We start from the raw sequence: 10,492 nt of genomic DNA, 5'->3' as shown, positions 1-10,492 counted from the left end.
TTTCTTTATTTATACCTCTCACAGTATGTTGCTGTCAGTCTCTGAGTGTGTGTTTGTGTGTGTATTTGTGTGTGTGCCAGTGTATGTATTTTATTTAATTTCATAATTGTGTTTTTAGTTGAATGCATATGTACATTCTTTTTTGTTTGTCCTGAATGTTGACATGTGAGTGTCGACATGTATATATATTTATGTGTAAATAAGTGTATAGCTGTATTATATGTGTGACATGGAAAAGATGTGACCCTTTCTGTGTTAGTGTGTGTGTGTGTGTGTGTGTGTGTATGTGTGTGTGTGTTTGTATGTGTGGTGATGCATATCTGTTTTTGGTACTGCATTTTTGTCTGTGTTTGGTAGTCTTAACTGAGACAACAGAAATTCTTGGAATATTAAGATAATTTCTTTTATTGAATTCCTTTTTACAGTTATTACTCTTTCTTTCTTTAAATGAATTTGTCTTTACTATGAAATCAGAATACCTTTTATGGCTTGAAGGAATGGTTTACACATTACAGTACCATGCTTGTCTTTTCGATAAACTCTTTTTTGAGAAAGGTCCACTTCACTAATCCTCTTGGGGACAAAGTGATTATGAAACAGACAGTAATTCTGAAGGAAGACTATGACATTTTTCACATTGCAAATCTCTCAGAGCGCCTTGGGTTTAAGATGAAGATAGGAAACTTCAGCCCATATTTTCCTCATGGTCGACAATTGAACTTANATGCAGACATGATTGAGTTGGCCACAGGAAGTAGAAAGGTGAGTATGTTCTAATTTATTTATAATACACAGAAGTTAACACTGTCAAGTGGATACCCTGAAATATATTGAAATAGTTTGCAACATCAGGAACTAACTTTAGGCTCCTGTATTGTTTTTTCATTTTGACATATTTTTACTGATTCTTTGGTTATTTCATATACGCCTTAAATAGAACTTTTTACCTCAGAATCAGTTTCTGAAATTTAATGAATATAAAACTGTTCTTCACTACTGTCTGTTATTCTGTCCTTTAAATGAAACAAATTCTCTTCATAACTTTGTTGTTATTACACAGTAATCTCTTCCCTTACCTTAAAACTCTGGAGCAGATGTTGATAAGAGTGAGACTAATGTTACAGTGATGAAACACTGAGAATCATAATTGGTAGTCCTTGTCATTAAACCCCCCAAAATTTTACAGTATAATAAAAGGACACTTACCAAGGTTACTAACTGAAAAAAATTATAGATATTCATATTCACAGAAACATCATTTTTAATAAATTTCAAGAACCACTTCACACTTTTGAGGAAAAAGAACAAAATAGCAAAGGAACATATCAATAGCACTAGAACAAAAGAAAAATAAATTATTATTAAAATATATCAAATCCAGCAAATACAGCAACAGTACAAAAGTACAAAATAATTTCCATTTATAACTCAACATTTTTAAAAATATTTTCTAAAGGAAATCAAAGACAACAAGGCTGGTTCAATTTTTAAGACATTCCAAGGTTGGGAGACTCATTCACATATAGGAGGAGAATGTTTCTTAGAAAATAACAGGCTTTTATGAAAGAATAATAAAATAAAAAAAAAGATTACACAAAAACTAAGACATCATAATAGGACAAAATTTTCATAACACATTATGGTAACTAGACTTATGAAATGGAACTAGGAGAAAGGACCAGGAAATCCTACTTCATATCTTATATGAATATTAGTGTTAGAAACATGAGCTGCTGATAGACAATTGAGTGATAGTTATTNCCATTTTAATAATAAGAATACTTTATTTTTGAAAATATAATTAAAACTGTAAATTCAATAATCAGAACACCTGGAACTATATATATAATGAAACTCATAGAACCAATTATTGTTGAACCACAAAAGGAATTCTTTGGATAAAATGATGTTACCTATCAATTGGAATTCTACATAAAATCCCTGAAATAGATTGCTCTCATCAACGGCAGCAAAAACTCAAAAATTCACAGTCAAATACTATTGGTACCTTCTTTTTTACTGATTAATAATAACATAATTCCCCAAAGCAAAGGAAAGTGGGCAAATTTTTATGACTCCCCAAATGCCCTGTTTTCCTAGCTGGAAATCAATCACATGTAAACTGAATATCCTCTGGCCTTGGGAGCATAATGGTGAAAATAAAATTACATTGACATTTCTGTCCAATTTAGACTAATTCATTGCTCCCACTTGTCTATTTCATCTATTGAAGACAGGATTTCTTGAGGTTTCTGGGATGTGTTTTTCCTGCAAATGCATCAGAATTAATGTTCCTTCACAACTCATAATACCCCTGGATTGCTCATTCTTTTCCTACTTAGGATTTTTGTGAATGCTCTATTCATTCAGTCAGAAAATTATTATTTTTGAAGTTGTGCTACTTTAACATATTTAAGGAAGCACTACTGGACCATAACTGTGAGTTAGATACCCCTCATATATTGCCATGTTGATTATTGCAAGGACATAAAAAGAATCATTTATCACAGTGTACTTTAATAATTTATGTGAAGAAATAGTAAGAAAATAGCAAGACTATAAACACAGAAATTGATTATTTTTACCTTTGTGCCTTGAATCAGGCCTGATACATACTAGGAGTTTTATAGAAAAAAATTGCAATCATACGACTAACATTTCACTGATGTACTTCTTTTCCGAAGCTCGAGACAAACAAAAACAAAACAAAACAAAACTTGTATTTATCACCGGTGTACATTTTCAAAAGGTATATCATACTTCTTTCTTTATTTCTCACATTTAAAGCATCAGTGCCTAACCAATCCAGGCAAAGTAGTAATGTGGAATTTTCTGTTAATACACATTCTTTCTCCACACATTCATAGTTCTCGTTCTGAGATTTCACTGGCTGGAGCATCCCACAGTATTTTTCAGGTCATTTGATCAGTGTTCTATATTGTATATTTCTTCCATTTCAAACTTTTCCTCTTCCAGGTAATATTTTACTAGAGTTGTGATCTAAGAAGAGGTGATGTTGAGTTTTGTTACAAAACTCTATCTTAACCTTGAGCAAATTAACACATTATAGTTAATGTTTAAGTAAGATAATTCTAAAAATAATATTTTATGCCTGTATTCATGATGCAAAATTATGGTAACAATTTTGAATAATCACGATAGTTGTCTGAATATAATCCTATAAGGTAACATAAAAAGTGCAAACTGATTATCATTTGGCTCTTGAAACAACCTTAGTGCCTTTAGCTTAACACAGGTAAGACCCACTCAGACTTTTTCCTATACCTGCCCTTATATTACTGTGATTACTTCTGTAGGATTGAAGATTGAATCTACTACATGTGAGGTTAGCAGCTACCCATGAGCTATACTATCTGGATTTTTTGTTTTGTTTTGTTTTGTTTTTTGATGTTTTTTTACTCGATATTTTATTGATTTACATTTCAAATGTTATTCCATTTGCAAGTTTCCCCACTGTAAACACTAACCCTTCCCACCCTTACTCTGCTACTATAAAGTTGCTCCCAAGCCCACTTAACCACTCCTGCCTCACCACTCTAGCATTCCCCTACACTGCAGCTTCAGGCCTTCACATGAACAAGGGCTTCCCTTCCTAATGATATCACAAAAGGCCCTTCAGATCCTTCAGTCCTTCCCTTAACTCCTCCTCTGGGATCTCTGTGCTCAGTCTGATGNTTGGATGTGAGCATCCACTTCTGTATTTGTCAGGATCTAGCAGAGCCTCTCTGTATCAGACTCCTGTCAGCAAGCATTTCTTGGCATCTGCAATAGTGTCCGAGTTAGGTGACTGCATGTGGGATGGATCACCAGGTGGGGAAGTCTCTATGGCCTTTCCTTCAGACTCTGTTCCACTCTTTGGCCCTGTATTTCCTTTAGACAGTAACAATTCTGAGTTACATTTTTGGAGATGGGTGGGTGACCACATCCCTCAAACAGGAGCTATGCCTAATCTCTGGATATGACCTCTACAGGTTCTTCCTCTGCTTTGTCGGATATTTCAGTTAATGTCATCCCCATGGAGTTCTTGGAGTCTCTTGCTTTCCTCCCATCTGGGACTTTTTGAATGCTACCCCCAGTTCCCCATCCCCTATCGCTACACACTTCTGTTCAATTTCCTGATGCTCTGTACTTTTCCTACACCACCTCCCATATCTGATTCTTCCATTCTTTTTTCCCACCCCTCTTATTTTCCTCCCAGGAAGAATGTATTCTAGGGATGTGAGCATGGTTAAAAATACAGATCCATTATGTGTAATACAACATAAAACATAGAAGTACATTATTATTCAAAAGAAAAAAATCTTTAGAAATGTGTTTTAACCAAGCCCAACATTCATTCAGAGTTGAAGAGACAAAAAACCCTGATAGATCAGAAGGAACAAATATTGATAGTAGAACTGTAAAATAAATTAACCTTAAGTACAGAAGTGTACCCATTTTCCTTACTCTAACTCAAAANAGTCTTTAAAGTATAGCAAAGTGTTAAAATAAATTTAAAGAAAATCTTAGGGAAAAAGGGAGAAAATGTATCCTGACCTTCATTGGGAGTATTAATCTATAGATTATTTCATGAAGAGACCGTGTTTCAACCACTGTTAAAAATTTGGGAAGAATTTGTCAAATCTTCAACTAACTGAAAACCATCTAAATTTTATACAGCAATTTATAGTATTTGCAGTCACTATAGAACATTTTGATCATCAAAGTCACTAGACATCAGTTTATCATTTAAAACCATATTAAACCAGTGTCTGCATTTTCTGATGGTTTTATATACAGTTTGTCATACTTTGCAATACTACGTTATTCAAGGTCGCATTTGTTTTCTGTGATTTATGGACATATAACCTGGGCCAAGTAGTGGTAGTAGGTGGGTAGGGGAGCAGGGACAGGGTGGGGGTATAGGGCACTTTCGGGATAGCATTTGAAATGTAAAAAAGAAAATAATAATAATAAAAGAAGAGTTAAAAAAAAGAAGGTTACTTAATAGTCAACAACCAACAATAAGATGAGCATTCCTATATCAATTACCAAATAAGAAAATGCTTCAAAGATATGAGGACAGGCTAGTTTTGGCTGAGAAGATATCTCAATTAAAATTCCCTCTGTCTGTTCACAGTACCTAGTGCCAAATTGAAAATAATCATCTAAAAGTCACCAGATTGCATTCTCTGTTGTTTTTGCACACAGATTACTATCATCAGATTTTCCTCACTTATTAGACATTCAGAAACTATCCAACATCTCCTCAATGTATATCCAATATTCGTAGCTGTTCAATAAACAATGGACAGAGTGAAATGTTAATCAGTTGGTGTACATAAAATAAGCTATTGAAAACTTAATGTGCTAATATAAAACATAAAAGAAATAGCTAAAACTCATTATCTCTGTGTGTCTAACCTTTTCTCAGATGCCAACCTCTGTGTGCAGTGCAGATTCTGGTCCTGGATTCATAAGATTGTCCAAGGAGGGAATGGCAGCCTGCTGTTTTGTTTGCAGCCCCTGCCCNGAAAATGAAATTTCTAATGAGACAAGTGAGTGTTTGCTGCTCTGATAAATCCTCTAAATATATATTCCTCTTGTACAACACACCTGGATAATGCAGTTAACTAAAAGACAACTGGAAATATAAAAATATCACTTTTCTAATTTACTATGAGTAGATATAAAAATAATTTTAAAAATCCTGCCAAAAATAAATAAGCAAATAAACAAACAAACATAACTTGTACCTTGACCCACATAGTGACTCATTGCAAATTCATGGCAGATTATTATTATTTTTCACAAAAAATACTTTAGAAAATAAAACTTCAATGTGAGGGAATTTTTCACAAGATTTTCCCAATAATTTCTCTATTGTAGAACTACATGTACATTAGGTTTTTATTACATTTTTTAAAAAGAATTCAGTTAATTTTATTTCATCATTGTACTTGTCCAATATATAATTATCTATACCACATACCTATAGAAGCCCTTTAAGAACTGAATATAGTATCAAATCTATCGGATTAAGCCATAAGACTACTAGGTACAAAATCCATATTAATCTGTTAGATTAATGTAGAAGACTAAAGGAATTGCAAATGCATGAGAAACTGCTAATTATGTAATTTTCAGAAGGACATATAAAAACCAGATATGATATGAATCTAGGAAATGGGGGATAAGAGTTGAAACAAAATGTTGAATATACAATCAAACTGATATTCAGTTCATTACATATGACACCCATTATTAAAATAATTAGGTTGGGCATAAAGGTTAATCTTAGCTTTTCAATTATTTTGCCTTTCATTGTATACTATGAATTAAATACATTAAATGACATTTCTTGCCTGTGAGATGGTTCAACAGTTAAATCATTTGTTGCTAAAGCTTATAATNTGGGCATAGCCTCATGATGCATGTAGTAAAACCAAGCAACCTACTCAGTAGTTGTATTTCAAAGACATTCATTTCAACGTTCATTATGATCAAAAAATATAAAATATACTTAAATTGTTGTTATTACCACTTAGGAATGGGGAACTATTGCTTAAGAGAAACCATCTGAAGTACCACTCTTGCCTGATGCTTCCTCTGTTATATTGCTCATTCAGTTTCCCAATTCTGATTTAATCCTTGAGTACATTCACAGACATTGTGTCCCATTGGAATGGAGATGAAACAAGGAGAAAGTGCTTAGTATTTCAAATGAAGAAGGAATTAAGGTGGAGGTCTTTTAGTAGAAAGTATCTAGAGAAGTTTTCTCCTTCAAGGTTAATATTAGTGCATCTCATGAATAATTAGAATTTTTGTTTACTTATTGCCAAATGAGGATACATCTGAAGGCTATTTGCATTAACGATTTCTGCTTTTCAAATATTAATAGTTTATTACCTCTCATTCTCCAAATTTTTCTCATGTCATAATACAGGAATAATTGAAATTCAATAATGCAATTGCTACTTTTACATGAGCACACAAACACACATATATGTTTGTATATATACTCATGTATATTTATATACCATGCCAACAGTATGCAATATAGTGCTGTTTTTATGTCACTAAGTTTGAGCTACTGAAGACTCGAGTTCCTATTACTAGGTCTTCTAGCAGTACATATCAGAGTCGCAGTGTGTCATAGGGAATTAATTCATAAAACAGTCATGCTCTCAGGAAACATTGAGTGTAGGGCTTTGTATTTGTAAAATATAACCAACCACACAGTGGTTCATGAATGTAGCTTCTCAGAATCCAATAATCTCCTTGATATCAACATAGAACCACAAAACGGTTTCGGAAATCTTTGCTTTCTGATAATGTTATAAATGACAGAGTCAACAAAGGTGCATAGAAAAAGAAATAATTGCATTTTTTATTTTGCCTCAAATGTTTTCCCTCAAATTGAAAGTAGTGCTGTCCAGCAATGTCCATAAAATTACATTCTTAGCATCAAGGGCAACATTGAAAGGCTTCTTCTAAAACCCTTATTTGAAATAAATTGTCAATAAATTCTTGAAGCACCACTAACTAAATTTTCCTTTTAATATCAGATATGNATNNNTGTATGAATTGTCCAGAATANCAGNATGCCAACACAGAACANAANNCATGCATTCAGAAAGNTGTGATCTTTCTAAGCTATGGAGACCCCTTGGGGATGNCNCTTGCCTTAATAGCCTTCTGTTTCTCTGCATTCACAGCTGTGGTACTTTGGGTCTTTGTGAAGCACCATGACACTCCTATTGTGAAGGCCAATAACAGAATCCTCAGCTACCTATTACTCATGTCACTCATGTTCTGTTTTCTGTGCTCCTTTTTCTTCATTGGTCAATCTAACAGAGCATAGTGTAACTTACAGCAAATCACATTTGGAATTGTATTCACAGTGGCTGTTTCCACAGTTCTGGCCAAAACAATCACTGTGGTTCTGGCTTTCAAAGTCACAGAACCTGGAAGATGGTTGAGGAACTTCCTGGTGTCAGGTGCACCCAAATATATTATTCCCATATGTTCCTTGTTACAATGTACTCTGTGCAATCTGGATAGCAGTTTCTCCTCCCTTTGTTGATATTGATGAACACTCTGAGCATGGCCACATCACCATTGTGTGCAACAGGGGCTCAGTTACTGCATTGTACTGTGTCCTGGGATACTTGGCCTGCCTGGCCCTTGGAAGCTTCACTGTGGCTTTCTTGGCCNAGAATCTGCCTGACACATTCAATGAAGCCAANTTCTTGACATTCAGCATGCTAGTGTTCTGCAGTGTCTGGGTCACCTTCTTTCCTGTCTACCATAGCACCAAGGGCAAGGTCATGGTGGCTGTGGAGATCTTCGCCATCTTGGCATCCAGTGCGGGGATGCTTGGATACATCTTTGCACCCAAGAGCTACATCACTTTAATAAGAACAGACAGAAATTCTATCCAAAGGGTCAGGGATAAATCATATATCTGAACACACAGTTCAGGAATCATGTCAAATGTTAAGTTGGTACATAATGGTTACTTGGGTTGCAGTGCATGCATGGATCTAGTTTTGGAATCATTCTCACTGCTTCCTGTAGTGATGTCTAGAAATATCACATCTACCAATCACGTGTTCATTCTCCATAAAATCTTTACCCATTTACTTGCTTTGTTTCCTCTGAATGAAATCAAGTTCTCGTTATTATTAAAATTTTGTTCATCATTTTTTCTGTCATGGAGATTTCTTTCCTGGTATCTTCCAATAAAATTTGGTTAAGCAATTGAAACTATGACCTTGTATTTAAAGTGAGTCCCAGGACAGACATGGCTAACAATAGAAATAATTTTTCAAATCTATCAGAGAAACAAACCACCTAAATAATCAACACACATGATATCAGAACATATTTTCTTATTTCCAATAGGAGCTTATACATGACGGAATACTGTCTGATTTTTTTCAACATTTCTTCAAGCCTTTTTCCTGCAATCAAAGTTGAAAATGTTTTTTTGGTTCTAAAAACAAAAATATTATATTCAACATTTGACAGAAGCCGAGGAACCCTGAAGTTGAATTAGGGGACTGATCGAAGAAGTTGATGAGGAGGGTGACCCATAAGATGACCAGCAGTCTCAATTACCCCGGACAACCAAGTTCTCTCAAACACTATGCCACTAACTAGGAAATATACACCAGCTTATTTGAGGTTCCTGGAACATATACATCATAGGACTTCCTGGTCTGGCCTCAGTGGGAAAAGATGTAACTACCCCCTGAGAGATTTGACCTCACAGGGATTGGGAAGGTCTGGGAGGTGGGAGGTTTGGATATCCTATTGGAGATGGGTGAGTAGGAATGCAATGAAGAAGAATCAGGGGGCAGACTAGGAGTGTGATAACTACTCCACTGTAAAAATAAGATTAAAGAATAAAAAAAAAACAGAATAAAATAAGCTTTAAAATATGATAACACACTATTATCATTTAGTTATACAAGGGATAGGTAAAATGACTCATGTTGGCATGTACCTAATTTTTCTCAGAGCCTGGCCTCAGTTTCCAGTTCTGATTGAGGTCCTGGACTCAGAAAATTCAGGATACATGGAATGGGAGCCAAAGTCTTTGATTATACTACTTCTTAGAAAATACCATTTCCAAAAATATCATTGAATGTTTGCAGCTGCACTAAATTCTTCACATTCCTCAATTTTCCTTCCAAAATTTCATGTTAAATGTTTCTAAAATACATCATCATGAACCAAAACTATTGCTTCCCTATGTTAGTCTTCACAGAAATATGATCATTGACAACTCCACACTTCTTAAGAATTTTAATATGCAGGAAGGCCAAAGTGAGAGTGCTTTAATCCTGTTTAGAAGGGGGAACAAAATAAACCTAGGACACAGAGAGAGGGGAACACTTAAAGGAAATGGAACTAAATCCAGTGTTTGTGGAGGGGGTGCTAGAGAGAAGTCCACAGAACTTGGTGAAAAAATTGAAAAGTACAGCTTCCAGGGGAGGGAAGTGGTTGGATCCTCTGGATAGTACTAGAGATCTGAGAGCTGAGAAACTACTAGGACTCCATAGAAGTCACCTTAGCCAAATCACCCAAAACTGGGGAGAGGGAGCTCAAAGATTCCATCTTCAGTAGAAAGACATGGCCTCAAGTAGAGGGACAGGGTTATCAAATCAGAGTCAAAATTTCTGACCACAAAATTTTTCTGACTAAAAGATTTTCACAGACAACAATGGAGACAAGACTGAAGGCAAAGTCATCCTCTGAGTGGCCCAACTTCTGATCTATCTCACGGGGGTTGGGCGAGGAAATAACATCTGACAGTATTGCTGACACTATGATGTGCTATTAAACAGCAGCCTACCATTGATGTCCTCTGAGAGACCCTACCAGCAACTGACTGAGATACATGCAGATATGTACACCCAACCATGAGACTGAAGTCAGGAACCCCTATGCTTGACTCAGGACAAGGATTTAATAAGCTGAAGAG

General features: G+C 35.1%; 1 pseudogene; it reads left to right on the top strand.

Annotated features, from left to right (window-relative positions):
* Nucleotides 1-540: 540 nt before the first annotated feature.
* On the top strand, nt 541-8,471 carry LOC110315090 (annotated as a pseudogene).
* The last annotated feature ends 2,021 nt before the right edge of the window (nt 8,472-10,492 follow it).

This window comes from Mus pahari, unplaced genomic scaffold (genome assembly GCF_900095145.1).
Source record: "Mus pahari unplaced genomic scaffold, PAHARI_EIJ_v1.1 scaffold_12853_1, whole genome shotgun sequence".
In the NCBI taxonomy this organism is placed as follows: Eukaryota; Metazoa; Chordata; class Mammalia; order Rodentia; family Muridae; genus Mus; species Mus pahari.
The sequence above is the reverse complement of the archived record's forward strand: the minus strand, read 5'-3'. Positions and strand labels throughout refer to the sequence as shown.